This window comes from Podarcis raffonei, chromosome 11, assembly GCF_027172205.1.
Source record: "Podarcis raffonei isolate rPodRaf1 chromosome 11, rPodRaf1.pri, whole genome shotgun sequence".
In the NCBI taxonomy this organism is placed as follows: Eukaryota; Metazoa; Chordata; class Lepidosauria; order Squamata; family Lacertidae; genus Podarcis; species Podarcis raffonei.
Genome location: NC_070612.1, coordinates 50,932,922 through 50,949,532, shown reverse-complemented (window position 1 = coordinate 50,949,532; position 16,611 = coordinate 50,932,922). Strand labels below are relative to the sequence as shown.

At 42.8% G+C, this 16,611-nt stretch overlaps 1 protein-coding gene across 9 annotated transcripts in view; it reads right to left on the bottom strand.

Annotated features, from left to right (window-relative positions):
* The window catches only part of CDC42SE2 (CDC42 small effector 2), a 98,310-nt gene that overhangs the window by 62,663 nt on the left and 19,036 nt on the right, over positions 1 to 16,611 (bottom strand). For 4 of the 9 annotated variants that reach the window (XR_008332643.1, XR_008332641.1, XM_053407615.1 and 1 more), the window contains exon 2: positions 7,686 to 7,790. The exons of 4 other annotated variants lie outside the window; for them this stretch is intronic. The gene's annotated coding sequence lies outside the window, so the exon portion shown is untranslated. Of the gene's footprint in view, positions 1 to 7,681; positions 7,791 to 16,611 lie in introns of all 9 variants that reach the window. One more of the 9 variants, XR_008332642.1, reaches the window with a different exon arrangement.

Here is a 16,611-nt window from a genome sequence, read left to right as displayed (position 1 = left end):
AATATGTTGCGATTTGGCATGTTGCGATTTGGTAGAAGCACTAACAAGATGAACTTAAATGCTGCAGCAACAAATGACAGGCCACAGTCCACAGTGCCTTCTTTCAAAGGTGACCTGTAGCAGCAATCCCACCAGATGTCAAAGAGAACAACAACTACCAGACTTTTGGAAGACATCTGAAGGCAGCCCTGTTTAGGGAAGCTTTTAATGTTTTATGGATTATTGTATTTTAATATTTTGTTGAAAGCTGCCCAGAGTGGCTGGGGAAGCCCTGCCAGATGGGCAGGGTATAAATAATAATAATAATAATAATTATTATTATTATTATTATTATTATTATTATTATTATTATTATATCATTACTGGTTTTCAGAACAGCTATCTGCATAAAGATCTGTGCTTCTACCATACATATTTAATATTTGGCTCTGTCAATAACAAAAACAAGCTTTGGTTGGAAGAAGAGTGACACAGAGATGTGCCTGAATGACCAATGATTATTTAGCAGCACACCAAAACCAGAAAACCTCTGAGAAATTTCTGTTTCATTACGAGCACCATTTACGACATACCCAAGGGAATCAAGATACTGTACTATGACAAAGTTCTTCTACCTACTTGCAGGAAGAGTAGGAAGAAACCTAACAGCAAAGTTTGACATGCTTCCAATAATTATAAAAAGAATGTGCTACAATATGTTTTAACAGAATTACAGTTTAAAAATAAAAGCCACCTTGTTATATATGCATAGGGTACTAAATGTAGGTAACTGTGCAGGCAATTTATTCTATCGCTTTCTTTTGGCACGAAAGGTAAAATATTGAACCCTATAAATAATGAATGAATGATTGATTAGTAGGTGCAACAGTCCTGTGCAAAGATGGCTGTAAATAAACATCCCTGTGGATTGTGTTACAGATGTTGCAAATTATTAGCAATCTAATCAATTAGCTGACCAAACGACTATCATTAAACAGAGTTGAAATAAATGGACTTTCTACATTAACAAATCTAATTGCATGCACATCTCTGAAACTCTCTGAAAACTTAATTTTTTTGCTTTAAACCTTACCCCTTAATAGTGTTACTTATTTTTCCTGGCCCCTTGGACAACTGTGTGTCCTTACACTGAACTAATTTACGTGAAAGTTAAGTCCCACTGTGTGTCAAACTATGTGGCAAAGTACAAAGCCTTAGGGAAGTGCTGTATATTCCAGCATTACACCAGCGTATAAAAGTATGCAGCTAAAACCCAATGTTTGTAAACACTATTGTATTTGCATCTTGGACTTCGACACATGAACACAGATAATGAAAGATGAAGTTACATGCAAATTTTATTTCAACCCTTAGGTGGAATTAGGGTCTACTTCATACATTCATACAGTGGTACCTCAGGTTACATACGCTTCAGGTTACAGACTCCGCTAACCCAGAAATAGTGCTTCAGGTTAAGAACTTTGGTTCAGGATGAGAACAGAAATTGTGTTCTGGCGGCGCTGCAGCAGCAGGAGACCCCATTAGCTAAAGTGGTGCTTCAGGTTAAGAACAGTTTCAGGTTAAGTATAGACCTCCGGAACGAATTAAGTACTTAACCTGAGGTACCACTGTACTAGGAAATGTGCTCACATAAAGGTAAAGGTAAAGGGACCCCTGACCATTAGGCCCAGTCGTGGCCGACTCTGGGGTTGTGGCGCTCATCTCACTTTATTGGCCAAGTGAGCCGGCATACAGCTTCTGGGTCATGTGGCCAGCATGACTAAGCCGCTTCTGGTGAACCAGAGCAGCGCACAGAAACGCCATTTACCTTCCTGCTGGAGCGGTACCTATTTATCTACTTGCACTGGTGTGCTTTCGAACTGCTAGGTTGGCAGGAGCAGGGACCGAGCAATGGGAGCTCACCCCGTCGCGGGGATTCGAACCACAAACCTTCTGATCGGCAAGCCCTAGGCTCTGTGGTTTAACCCACAGCACCACCCGCATTTCCTCTCATATTGCCTAACAATGAGGGCTAGAGACTTTAAGAAAGGAAAAGCTAAGAAATTCAGTGGGTGAATGGCAGCACCTCTGGCTATTTGGGCTGTAGGGAAAATCTAACCAAAATCTATAGCCTTATATATGAAGTCATGTTTCAGGGGTGGGGGGATTCTGGATTGATTGAAAATAGTACTCTTAGTTGTCTTAATTGAATTTAAAACATGGGCTTAATTCCTCAGCCACCACCTCCTTGAAGTTCAAGCAAACTATACACATTCAATTTAATCTTAGTGTCCCACATTAAAAGCTAGGGGAAACAAATGCTCAAACAGTATTCATAAAAAAGACTCAAACATAATTGCCAATCACAGGTGCCTGTTGTTAAAAAGAAGCTTACATAAAGGGTTGCAGTCCCCGCCCCCAAGATGGTACTCAGAAATGACAGAAATGTAGCATATTGCAGGAATAAAAAATATTCTAGAAGGAAGATCATGTTCTATGATACAATAAAAGTTCTAATCTAGAATAACCTAGACATTTTGTCCATTGCAAACATCTAACTTGTTTCAACATATAAGTATTTTTCCAATGGAACAATTCCCCTTTAAATTTTGATGAGAACAATGGCCTTCATCCTCATATTGACTAGTGAATTGTTTCTCCCATGCCAGAAAAGCAAGAAGCAGAAAATTAGTCTACTTCTAAATTAAAGGTAGACTGGATGCCATAAACACTACTAATTCCAGCAGGGGTAACAGGAGAAATAATTACTGTCAAAACTAATTCACTCAATTAACTGAGGGTCATAAAGCACCGGCACCTTTTGTCAAAGTTAGTTTGTATTATATATGAATATTAATAAGTCTGTTTCTATTGTGGAAACAAAAGATATTTGCATATCATAATTCCAACGTACTGCTCTTCAGAGGCTCATTACCAGAGAGGTACTTCAAATGCTGATTAGAAATTCATGAAAGAACGCCATGAAACCAGATCAAATCTATTTGAGGTTAAATGCCCTGTCATGCTTTGCTGAGCACAGTACCATGATGAATTTGCTTCCCCATCTGTTCTTGCTATTTAGCCTAACCATTTGGAGGGTTAAAAGCAAACAGATAGATTTCTGATTGCCCGGTTTCATAATCAGGCTCCCTTGCACCTCAGAATACCCAGTACAGGCAGCAATGTTTAGTGAATGGAAAGGCTACTCTGAAGAAGTGCTGCAGAAAAAACAAGAAGCTAGCAGAATGAATCAGCACTTGCGAGACCACAGCTGTAGAGTTACAAGAGGAGAAAGATGGTGGGAAGTGTGGTTGGAAACTTCAGCACAGGATTGAAGTCCCAATGGCTTTACCCAAATACAGGGCTGAGCTTGTGTCATGCTCAGTTGCTGAAGTTAAAGAGATGCAGAATGGCATACAGAAATCACTACTTCGTTGACCAGGCAAGATTAGGAGGGCATTCCTGTTCATAACAGGTCTGCCAAACATAAGGTAAAAGGTAAAGGTAAAGGATCCCTGGACGGTTAAGTCCAGTCAAAGGCGACTATGGGGTTGCAGCGCTCATCTCGCTTTCAGGCTAGGGAGCCAGCATTTGTCCACAGACAGTTTTCCGGGTCATGTGACCAGCATGACTAAACCACTACTGGCGCACGGAGGACCTCGAGGAGTGCCAGAGCCCACGGAAACACCATTTACCTTCCCACTGTAGTGGTATCTATTTATCTACTTGCACTAGCGTGCTTTTGAAGTGCCAGGTTGGCAGGAGCTGGGACAGAGCAACATGAGCTCACCCCGTTGCAGGGATTTGAACCACTGACCTTCTGATCGGCAAGCCCAAGAGGCTCAGTGCTTTAGACCACAGCTCCACCCATGTCCTGAATAAACAAGCACACAATCACTGATAGGTCCACCCGCCATTGTGAGGCTCAAAGCAGTGAAGATGATGCCTCCTCAGCTGTTGCCATTGGCTGTGGGTTTCTTGTGATGTCACAAAAGCACTTGGCAACTGAGTGGATATAAAGGCAGGCCAAGGGGAAAGCCCTTTTCTATTTCCAGCAGGACACACCTGGCAGTGGATGTGACATTCAGCACTGCCCAGGTTTCTTCCACGTGGAGGAGGCAAAGTGGTGAATGGAAGGAGGACATTCTCTGGCAGTGGGATGCTAGGGAGCGATAAGGGAGCCCCAGAGGCTCGGTGGTTTAGACCACAGCACCACCCGTGCCAAACAAAAGGTGCTATTCTTTCACATCTCTGTTCTGACCTGTCCCTAAGAGGACACCAAATCCTGAGCATGCTCAAAGCCAAGAAGTTCACTAGGTTAAGTTCCAGCCTCAAACCATATGGCTCCCAGTTCACACTCATTAACTATATGTATTTCCAATTTTTTTCAAATACTTAAAAAGGGTAATAGAAGCAAGGATATTGGCTGCCTATACTCCTATATCCACAGACAATTGGACAAAATCAACAAACACCAGGGCTAGGTTTGAAAAAACATAACATTCTGAGGAAATAAATAGAAAATAAATACTGACTATGTATGCAACGACGGCAACGAGAATGCTTCTAGCCCAGAGATGGAAGGAAGGAGAAGTGAGGACCAGAGAGGAATGGCAGACCAAGCTGATGGAAGATTATGCTCTGGTTATCTCCCGCTTGGACTACTGCAATGCGCTCTACGTGGGGCTACCTTTGAAGGTGACCCGGAAACTGCAACTAATCCAGAATGCGGCAGCTAAACTGGTGACTGGGAGCGGCCGCCGAGACCATATAACACTGGTCTTGAAAGACCTACATTGGCTCCCAGTACGTTTCCGAGCACAATTCAAAGTGTTGGTGCTGACCTTGAAAGCCCTAAACGGCCTCGGTCCAGTATATCTGAAGGAGCGTCTCCTCCCCCATCGTTCTGCCCGGACACTGAGGTCCAGCGCCGAGGGCCTTCTGGCGGTTCCCTCACTGCGAGAGGCCAAGTTACAGGGAACCAGGCAGAGGGCCTTCTCGGTAGTGGCACCTGCCCTGTGGAACGCCCTCCCATCAGATGTCAAAGCGATAAACATCTACCTGACATTCAGAAGACATCTGAAGCCAGCCCTGTTCAGGGAAGTTTTTAATATGTGACATTTTAGTGTATCTTTCATCTTTGTTGGAAGCCGCTCAGAGTGGCTGGGGAAACCCAGCCAGATGGGCGGGGTACAAATAATAAATTATTATTATTATTATTATTATTATTATTATTATTATTATTATTATTATTATTAAGATGGTGAGGCTGATGGGAAAGATCAGAAACCAGGAAGATCGTATTCCTAAAATATTGGAATAATTTTTTAACATACAGTACTTAAAAGGCCACCGTAGACAGTTAAAATCATTGGCGGGGAGACAATGACACTTGTAATGAGAAATGAATTTTGGTTACTATGATTATGTAACAGATGGATAACGGTAAAAGATGCAGAAAAAAAGAAAAAATCTTTGGAACCCATGGAGAGAGGGGAGGAGGTCTGTAGATTTGAAAGAACCTTTTTAATTTTTATGTTTTGGAATGGTTACAGTTATTGTGTAAAAAATTATGTAAAACCAATAAAAAATATAAAAAAGAAAGAAAAAGCATAATATTCAAGTGACGATAGCTATCAATTGTACAGACAAGAGAAAATGTGAGCAAATCTTAAGTTTTTTAGACATGAAGTCACCAGCTCAGATGACATATACGTAGATTGCTTTTTATACAGAGCTTTTTCTGGTGGGCAAAATACTAAAAGTGAAAACTTAAATCCTAATTTTCACATTACGGTGCTCTCTGTTTCTGCCACAGAAGTTTTCATGGCTGAACTGGCATTTGCTGAGAGTGCCTTTAGGTACAGAACGTATCATCTTCCATGCAGAGGGTTGGGCTAAATTGCACACTGCTAGATCCTTTCCAACTCTAATGCATGTTTGTCTCAGCACTAAATCGTCTCAGCACTAAATTGATTTATGGAGATATGCCTCAAGGTCTTTAATGGCAGGGACAGCAGAAAGGAAAAGGGGGAGGGGCATGCAAATGAGATGCTGTAAATAAAAATGAAGGCTGAATTCTGGTAGCTCACAACTACATTCACTGCAAAACAAGTACAGTATTTTTTTATTTTTAATCATGCTGTGTTGTACACACAGTTAAATTATGGACTGTCAGTATGGCTTTATTTTACCTTTCTATATCAGCAGGATGGGGGTCAGCAAGATCATGCAGTATCAAAACAAGAAATAGATATGAGTTAAGTGTTTAAACATAATTCTGGCAAATTGTCAACGTCAGCAAACACCTCCAAGGCTACCTGCCTCTCTTAATTTGTGAACCCCTCAGTCGCTAGGCATGCCTTTTACCATTTTCAGTTGGTAAGACTATGGGCCATTCCTGCATTGGATAGCTTAACAGCTGGAATTGTGCATGCATTGCTAGCCTCACAGTTGGATTACAGTGCTGTAAACTGAATCCGAGCCAGCTGTATAGCATAGTACTGGTAAACCCCTGAAGGGGTAAGATCTCAGGCAAAAAGCAAATTCGGAAAGAGAAATTGCATGCATACAAACCTTCTGAATCTGAAATGGAAGGCAGAATTTGCACCAGTTACACGGAAAAGACAACCGTGCATATATGTAACATGCACAATCATTTGAAAATATTTTTTAAAAAATAAAAATAGCAGTGCATTACTGAGCTTGATGGCAAATAAAGGTTGTCCAGAGTCTCCAAGGCTACAGCTGGCGCAGGAGAAAATGTGCTCATTTCAGAAACATTGCCCTTTAGGTTGACATCTGTAGCATGCAGAAATAAGGAGACGTAATGTATTCATAGCTGCTTTGACTCTTTGTGAGCACATACAAGGGGGAAATCAAAACAGACTACACAGATGCATATGAACATCTAGTTTTCATTCCTAATTAGAATCACTCTACAGTTGTTCAAAGAGAGCAGTTACTCAACAGGCCTAAGAAAATCAACACACACACACACACAATTATTAAGCAGCACATTGTTAAAAACACAGTCTTTGGTTATTTGGTTCTTGCAGTTGTTTGGCCATTACAACCAGAAATATTCAAAAGGAGGAAAAAACCCTGTGCCAAGCAGTTTAGTCTGAAAGTGTTTGAAACACGGATCCTTAGCCAGTTCTGATACAACATGCATGAAACACAAATGGCTTGGTTTTGTGGCTTCCTGGAATCACACAAACAATAGAAACTATGGCTTAAGGGGGGGTCACATGTACATGTGGGTTGCTGGAGAGGTGCACTTTGACCCTCCCCAGTCCTTTTTGTTTCTACCCTGAGCTAAGCAAAGGTTTGGCTAAACTGGGACTCATGGTGAAGAACAGACCTTGCCTACAGCTAATAATAATAATAATAATAATAATAATAATAATAATATTTCTATTTATACCCCGCCCTCCCCAGCCAAGACAGGGCTCAGGGTGGCTAACACCCGATATAAAAACAAATTGATTGAAATACAACATTAAAATATTAAAATACAGCCTCATTTCAATGGAAACTCAAATCAAAAACTTTTTGGGGGGATGAAAGCGTCAAGTCTTCACCAAGGCTAACTTTCCAGACTGGTCCTACATGGGACAGGAAAAAGCCAGGGAAGTCCCCAAATAGGAGTTCCATCTCAGGAGGAGAAAGGTAAAAAGAAGAGGGGGAGGGAATCTTTTACTCACAGGCTGAAGATATTCTAGGATGTGTCCAGCATCAGAGTAACCAGGCCACAGAATCTTGCATAAACCTCTTGTGGAGCACCCTCTTTGTGTCTATTCATGAAAACACTGTTTGTAGAACACCCAGAGACGAAGAACACTATGTTATTGCTAACGATTTAGTGCAATATGAGCAATTTCTGAGCAGAGGTGGTTATCATCTGTCAGTGGCTAACGGATTGGCACCTTGAGTACCTTCTTACGCAAATCACAGACAATGTTTGATTAGTTGTTCACCCTGCATGTTAGGGATTTCACATTGCTTGTGACAAATGGCAATTTTATAGCCATTTTGACTTTATGCATGGCCTTGTTTTACTATTGCATAACCCACTTTGGGATCCTCTGGTGAAGGATATGACCTAACAAATAAAGTCAAAGCTACTGAATACACAACAATATCCGCAAATGACACCTGTCACTTATTTGTGTGGGTGGGTGTGTAATTTGAAGGAGAAAAAAACCCTCTTGCAAATGGAAATTAAAAACAATAACCAAAATAAGCAGCACAGACTGCTCTTTCCCATTGCCAGGTCTGCATGAGCCCATGTAAAGGTAAAGGGACCCCTGACCATTAGGTCCAGTCGCAGATGACTCTGGGGTTGCAGCGCTCATCTCGCTTTACTGGTGAACAGCTTCCGGGTCATGCGGCCAGCATGACTAAGCCGCTTCTGGCGAACTAGAGCAGCGCACGGAAACGCCGTTTACCTTCCCGCCAGAGCGGTACCTATTTATCTACTTGCACTGGTGTGCTTTCGAACTGCTAGGTTGGCAGGAGCTGGAATGGAGCAACGGGAGCTCACCCCATAGTGGGGATTCGAACTACTGACCTTCTGATTGGCAAGCCCTAGGCTCTGTGGTTTAACCCACAGCGCCACCCGTGTCCCTATGAGCCCATGTAAAAGGTAAATGTAAAGGGACCCCTGACCATTAGGTCCAGTAGTGGCCTACTCTGGGGTTGCGGCGCTCATCTCGCTTTATTGGCCGGGGAGCCGGCGTACAGCTTCCGGGTCATGTGGCCAGCATGACTAAGCCGCTTCTGGCGCACCAGAGCAGCGCACAGAAACGCCGTTTACCTTCTCGCTGGAGCGGTACCTATTTATCTACTTGCACTTCGTCCTTTCGAACTGCTAGGTTGGCAGGAGCAGGGACCGAGCAATGGGAGCTCACCCCGTCACGGGGATTCGAACCGCCGGCCTTATGATCTGTTTAACCCACAGCGACACCCGCATCCCTATGAGCCCATGTAGAAGGCCTTATATTCCATCCCATTTGGGGAAGAGATTCCTGCCTGTTGCAGATGTAGCACAGTACTTAGCAACATAAAACATAAAGGGTCTTCCGGGAAGCCTGAGGCTGGATGGTAGCAAACATCCCTCCATCGCAGCAGGAAGGAGCCATTTGGCAGCACCCTTGGAGTGCATATTTGAGACCACTCAAAGTGGATTATGTTAATCAGATGCCTACTTTCCTGACAGCCCTGTTTCAGTTTCATTCCGACCATTCCATTCCAGAAAGCTTTGGTACTCACAGTAGTGAAAATACTGGTATCTGCACCTTGTGCACACAGAGACCCAGATTCCACTCACATTTTGCATGATAAACTGAAGGTCACAGGAGTAGATACCTTTCTGCCTCTCATCCCCTGGCTGCAGTTCTCTCTTTTTTATATATATAAATTTTTATTAAGTTTTTCTTTTACAAATAATTCATACAACCACAATTACAAATTTGCTGTTTTTTGAACTTCCACCGGCACCTCCCTCAATCATCCATTTTTCTTATCTTCACGCATTTTCTATATAATATTGCCGATTTAATGTTAACCTTCCATCTCTGTTTCTTTTTTACAATATACCTTGTATTATCACAAAGCCTCCTTAAAACCCACTAGCGTTGTCTGTTCATCACATATAGTTTTCAGATAATCCGTAAACTTTCCCCAGTCCTCGATGAATTTGTGATCTTTCTGGTATCTGATTTTTCCAGTCATTTTATCCAGTTCTGCATAGTCCATAAGTTTCATTCTCCACTCATTCAAGGTCGGTAATTCCTCTTGTTTCCACTTTTGGGCCATCAATGTTCTTGCCGCTGTTACTGCGTACTGAAAAAGTTTATAATCGCTTCTTTTTATCTCGCTTCCTGTTATTCCTAACAAAAAGGCTTCTGGTTTTTTAACAAACGTGTATTTAAACATCTTTTTCAATTCATTATATACCATTTCCCAGAAACCCTTTACCTCCTTACATTCCCACCACATATGAAAAAATGAACCTTCTTTTTCTTTACATTTCCAACACTTATTACATGTTTTATACATTTTTGCTAACTTTACGGGTGTAATGTACCATCTGTATACCATTTTCATAATATTCTCCTTTAACGCCCCTGGCTGCAGTTCTCAGTCTACCCCTTTGTCACTCTAACCACCCTGAAAGAGATTAAGATAAAGTGGCTAAGCTTTTCTCAGTCTAGATTAATTTAACTACCTTCTTTTAATCCAATCACAGTTCTTTAAAGGAGTGGTAAAGAGATGGGTTTTCACATTGTCTATTATTGACAAAAGTGACTCTCCGTGAGAGAAAATAAGTAGGAGACCTAGGAATTGTTATACTAAAGAAGAATGGCAATTTCTACTGATGGAATATGTGCAGCTTGCAGACTTAACATATAGAATAAGAGAACAAGAAGAACGTAGGTTTAAAGAAGACTGGAAAATGTTTATTGAAAATATTGGGGGGGGGAATTGTGTACACTTGGAAACGTTGGCAGCACTAAGATAAATTCAACAGTGTAAATAAGTTTTGATGGATATAGTAATGGAATACTGAATGGTTTAGTTTATGTAAAATATGCAGGGATTTATGTTATACAAAATGAACCATGGAAAGAGAAGAAGGGAAGTCACTGATATTTTAAGGTTGTTTAAATTAATATTCTACAAGGTAAAACAGAAAAACGAAATAAAAATGATACCAAAAACGGGAAGGAATTGTTGCCATCTTCACTGAAACAGCATTACTTGGAAGTAAAGTTCCTCTATGTTGCTTTACAACAAGTCCAAGTACTTATATCTGACATATCAGCAAAATATACTCAAGTCAGCTGTCTAGCTCAGTCTTGGAGCCAGCATGACATAGTGGATTGTGAATGGTCTTAAGAGACCAAGGAGAAACCCCACTTGGCTACAAAACTCTGTGGGTAACTTTCAATCTAATTTGCCGCACAGGAATGTGAGGATTAAAGCTGGGGAGGGGGAGGGGGGAACCTTGAACTGCTGGCAGCTTTCTTCTGAGCACAAACAGTGGTTTCAGGAAATGGGAATACTGATCAGGACCACAGTGTAGGAGGGGAGGAGTTCAGGATGCCTTCTCCACCAATCATAGCACTCCCAATCACAGGAATATATAGGAAAGTGGCCTACTCTTGCCTAAGTCATAGAATTGTAGAGTTGGAAGTGACCCAGAGGGTCATCTAGTCCAACCATAGTCATACCATAGTCTAGGACATGGGAGGCGGGTGGCACTGTGGACTACACCACTGAGCCTCTTGGGCTTGCCAATCAGAAGGTCAGCAGTTCAAATCCCCGTGACGGGGTGAGCTCCCGTTGCTCTCTCCCAGCTCCTGCCAACCTAGCAGTTCAAAAGCACACCAGTGCAAGTAGATAAATAGATACCGCTGCGGCGGGAAGGTAAACGGCATTTCCGTGCGCTCTGATTTCCATCACGGTGTTCTGTTGCGCCAGAAGCGGTTTAGTCATGCTGGCCACATGACCGGGAAACCTGTCTGCGGACAAACGCCAGCTCCCTCAGCCTGAAAGCAAGATGAGCACTGCAACCCCACAGTCACCTTTAGCTGGACTTTACCACCCAGGGGTCCATTACCTTTAGCATCTAGCTCATGGGTAGGCAAACTAAGGCCTGGGGGCCAGATCCAGCCCAATTGCCTTCTAAATCCCTCACGCGGATGGTCCGGGAATCAGCATGCTTTCACATGAGTAGAATGTGTGCTTTTATTTAAAATGCATCTCTGGGTTATTTGTGGGGCATAGGAATTTGTTCTTTTGGTTTTTCCCAAAATATAGCCCCCCCCCCCCCAGGTCTGAGGGACAGTGGACTGGCCCCCTGATGAAAAAGTTTGCTGACCCCTGATCTAGCTCATTACTGTTTACACGGACAGGCATCAGCTCTCCAGGGTTTCAGGCAGGAATCTTTTACCAGACCTACTTGAAGATGCTAGAGATTGAACCAGGCATTTTTATTTTTGCATACAAAACATATGCTCTACCACCGAGCGACTCCAGGAGTCCCCTGTGATGCTTTTCAAACACACACGTGCAAATGCACAACACATTAAAAATGGCATGTAGCTTGAGCTTTGTTCTTTCTGCAGTTAAACAACCTGCTTAATCCTGTGCTTACTCTTGAACCCCCAGCTCTTGTGCCCTTGCCACAAAAAGGACTCTTTGGGTAATGGCCCCTCCTTATCTTCCTAACTGCAGTATTTCCTTGTTCCTTCAAAAGTGAAAGCAGCTTAAGCTTCCAGAAGCAACATAGTTCCTAAACTCAGTGGAGTTACATCTGTATTGGCAATGACAACTGTTTACAACATTTCACTCAAGTCACCCCTAAGCCCCACCTCAAAAAATGTTGGTGTGTATAATGGAGGATAAACACTAAGATCCAGATTATAAACACGTAAAATAAACACTACTTTATAAATATGCAATAAATGCACCATTTAATATGCCAGCAAGGGTGTTATGCTCCAGAGGTGGTACAAACTATGTGGGAAGTCACAGATTCCCTTAGGGTTGCAACAATTTGCCAGTTTGTGATATGCTGCAGCAGCAGAAAGTGATTTAGAGAACTGGAAATAGGAACTTTGCACTGACACACTGTAATCTCTGCAAAACTACCCATATGAGCAGCTCTGTCAGTGATTTCAGTATTTAAGTTCAGGAAACACAGTTTGCTACTTGAAGAGAACATCCTAAAAGACAGGCTGACAAGTTCTAAGCAGGCTTCCCTTTTTACCTAAATCATTTGTATCAAAGTAGCGCTCCTGTTGGACGCGGTTGGCACTGTGGGTTAAACCACAGAGCCTAGGACTTGCTGATCAGAAGATCAGCGGTTCGAATCCCCACAACAGGGTGAGCTCCCGTTGCTCGGTCCCTGCTCCTGCCAACCTAGCAGTTCCAAAGCATGTCAAAGTGCAAGTAGATAAATAGGTACCATTCCGGTGGGAAGGTAAACGGTGTTTCTGTGTGCTGCTCTGATTCGTCAGAAGTGGCTTAGTCATACTGGCCACATGACCCGGAAGTTGTATGCCAGCTCCCTCAGCCAATAAAGTGAGATGAGCGCCGCAACCCCAGAGTCGGTCACGACTGGACTTAATGGTCAGGGGTCCCTTTACCTTTACCTTTTAGTGCTCCTGTTGTGACCCACCTTGGATTAGGCCAGGCTTTCTCAAACTTGGCCCTCCAGATGTTTTTGGCCTACAACTCCCATGATCCCTAGCGAACAGGACCAGTGGTCAAGGATGATGAGAACTGTAGTCTCAAAACATCTGGAGGGCCGAGTTTGAGGAAGCCTGGATTAGGCTGTGACCAAGTGGGTCTTGACCCACCGCTCGACAACAAATGCTATAGTGTGTATGTACACAATCAGAAGATACCTTCCCTGTCATCATACACATCTTGTGCATCTGATGAGACTGAAAAGAAGCAGGTTGTGACTTACGAAATATTTTGCCAAAATAATCTAGATAGCAGAGAGTTTGGATTTGGGTGTATGTACCATAGGAGTTGGGGACACGGGTGGCACTGTGGGTTAAACCACAGAGCTTAGGACTTGCTGATCAGAAGGTCAGCGGTTCGAATCCCCGTGAGGGGGTGAGCTCCCGTTGCTCGGTCCCTGCTCCTGCCCACCTAGCAGTTCGAAAGCATGTCAAAGTGCAAGTAGATAAATAGGTACCATTCCGGCAGGAAGGTAAACAGCATTTCCGTGCACTGCTCTGGTTTCGCCAGAAGCAGCTTAGTCATGCTGGCCACATGACCTGGAAACTGTACGCCAGCTCCCTCAGCCAATAAAGCAAGATGAGCGCCGCAACCCCAGAGTCGGCCACGACTGGACCTAATGGTCAGGGGTCCCTTTACCTTTACCTTTACCATGAGAGTTCAGTCAAGCTCACTGCATAAAACAGCCATTAACAGAGTTGTCTCTACTAGGCCGACACCAACAAACACCACTATGAATACACACACTATTTACAGATGCTACAAGTAGTCTTCTCTCTCTGAGCCCAGAGAGGGTTCCTTGCTTCAAAGTCCTTGCTGCCAAGTCCTTGCTTTCAAAGTCCTGCAACTCTTCAGTCTTGTCCAGAATCCCAATTCTTCCTCTTCCTTTTTCTGTTCCACACAGTCTCACACAGATTCTCCCAATGTCCTACCACAATAAATGCTGTAGCCTGGGCGCCTTATCTACCTAGCCTCATGCGCCAATTCTCCCCAGCAATACCGATAAGGCAGTTACAAGACGTCTGCAGCTGCCTTGTGGGGAATGAGTCGTCTCTGCTGACTCATGGAGAATTAACCAATTTATCGCTTTTCTTCAACAGGCTTAATTTACGGCCTGGTGATTTTGATAGGCACTAAGCACAACTAACTTAGCCAGGACCCAACCCAGCACCACTGTACATAGACAAAGTGGATCCTTCTTCCTTATCCAGTGCTGGCCCAACTGTGCATGGAACCTAGGTGCTTTAAGACAGCAACTTTTAGGACATGAGGGAAGGAGTGCGCAGTCGGAGAGGTCCACCTACAGGTCCTGTTTAATGTCACAAAGGATGCTGAGTCAGAAATGATGCATTGTGGGTAAGTGTGCATGATGAGAGATTTTCATCTCAGCATCCCCTACAACACTAAAAGAAATCCTGAGTGACCCCCCTTGTTTTTTGCAGTGCAGCAACTCACAGCTGGTAGATACTCTCGGCCTGATCCTGCCCACATGCAGCAATTCATAAAAGACAGTTTATCAAGGCTTGTGGGGAAAAGCTTTAGTGTTAGGTGCTGCCATATCCTATCATTCATGAGTAGGAGTGTGGTGTAGTGGTTAAGAGCGGTAGTCTTGTAATCTGGGGAACCGGGTTCGCGTCTCCGCTCCTCCACATGCAGCTGCTGGGTGACCTTGGGCTAGTCACACTTCTCTGAAGTCTCTCAGCCTCACTCACCTCAAAGAGTGTTTGTTGTGGGGAAGGAAGGGAAAGGAGAATGTTAGCCGCTTTGAGACTCCTTCGGGTAGTGATAAAGTGGGATATCAAATCCAAACTCTTCTTCTTCTTCTTCTCTGAAAAACTGAGCACTTCTTCTCAAAACAAGGCTCTCTGCTCAATTCCTATCACAGATTCTGTACATGTTCAAACTGGAGTGGCGTAGTTGGGGCAAGCATTCCCCACATATTTGGGGCAAGTGAGAGCCTTGACTTAGCAGAGTGGCCTATTATTCAAAGCTGACACCACAAAAGCTTTGAAATTTTACATGTCTTGGCAAACATTTCAAAAGTTAGCAAAGCAGTCTCATACCTCAACAAGTCGACTGCAGAGTGTTTAATGAATCAGGACCTTAAAAAGGTTCCCACTGTCGCCACCTTTCTAGGGACAACAACCTGGTTGCATGAGATAAGCCCACCCATAGCTGTTTCCTATCAAATTTATTCTCCGGCAAGAAATAACAGCTATATTAGCTCAGCTACAGCTTAGATAAATGGGCTGTATCTTTTAACAAAGGGGTCTATTTGTTAAAGGAGATGAACTGTATGCAAGGACAAATGGGTGTTTTCATCCAAGTATGTGTGATTAAGGAAGTTTTTCAAGCAGTGGTATGAGTAATTCTGAAAATGTCAGAATTAAAGGCGAACTTGGATGGATACTAACAATGGTAGAATAAGGCTTGTGGTTCTGCAAAAATGAAGCTTTATTTCAGACACAGGAGCAAGTCTTCTCCGATGATGTATGGTAATTCTTCAATTATAAATAATTGTATTATCATTTAATGTTTCATAATAGTTGTTTCAATTGTTCTTTACCAATAATTTGATTGTTTTGCTCTTTTGGTGAACTGCTTTGGCGCTTTATTATAGTCAAATGGTGTGTAAATGTTGTGAAGGGGAGGGAGGTGATTTTTTGTTTTGTTTCCAAACATGGCAGTTAATTATCAAGAGAGATAAGTGATCCTTGGTAAATCCACCACTCTCATTTACAGCCATTTGTTTTTATCATTCACACTATGTCAAGATTTTGTTATCTCACACATACTCTAACAACCCCCAAAACATTCCTAGGGAGGACTGCCTCATACCTTGCAATACCTAGGACTCCCCCCCCCCCATTAACTTCTGATTTCTCTGCCTTAAAACATTTTTTCTCTAATTAAACTAAACACTTACCTAACCTACATTTGCTGTAATCCACGAACTCTGCTTCATCTGTAATGAGTGATTTAGCTCATCTCTTTTATTAACACTCCAGTTAACCGGTTTCTGACTGAAGGTATACAAATTTTTAATAGCAATTCTCAGGCAATCTCTGCACTTCAGCCGACTTTTATTTCACTGTTTGAAGTGTTTAAACTGCATTTATACTTTATACTTTATCACTTACTCCTTCCAAGAACTCCACATTGATAAAGGCATCCGTATGTTTGGTTAGACTGAATGAGTGATTCTCTTCATATTTTCCTCTCCTTGAAATGAATGAAAGAAAGAAAGAAAGAAAGAACTGCAATTCTTTGCAGATTCACCTACTCACAAATAAAGCAGGAGTATTAGGCATAGTGGGACACGGGTGGCGCTGTGGGTTAAACCACAGAGCCTAGGGCTTGCCGATCAGAAGG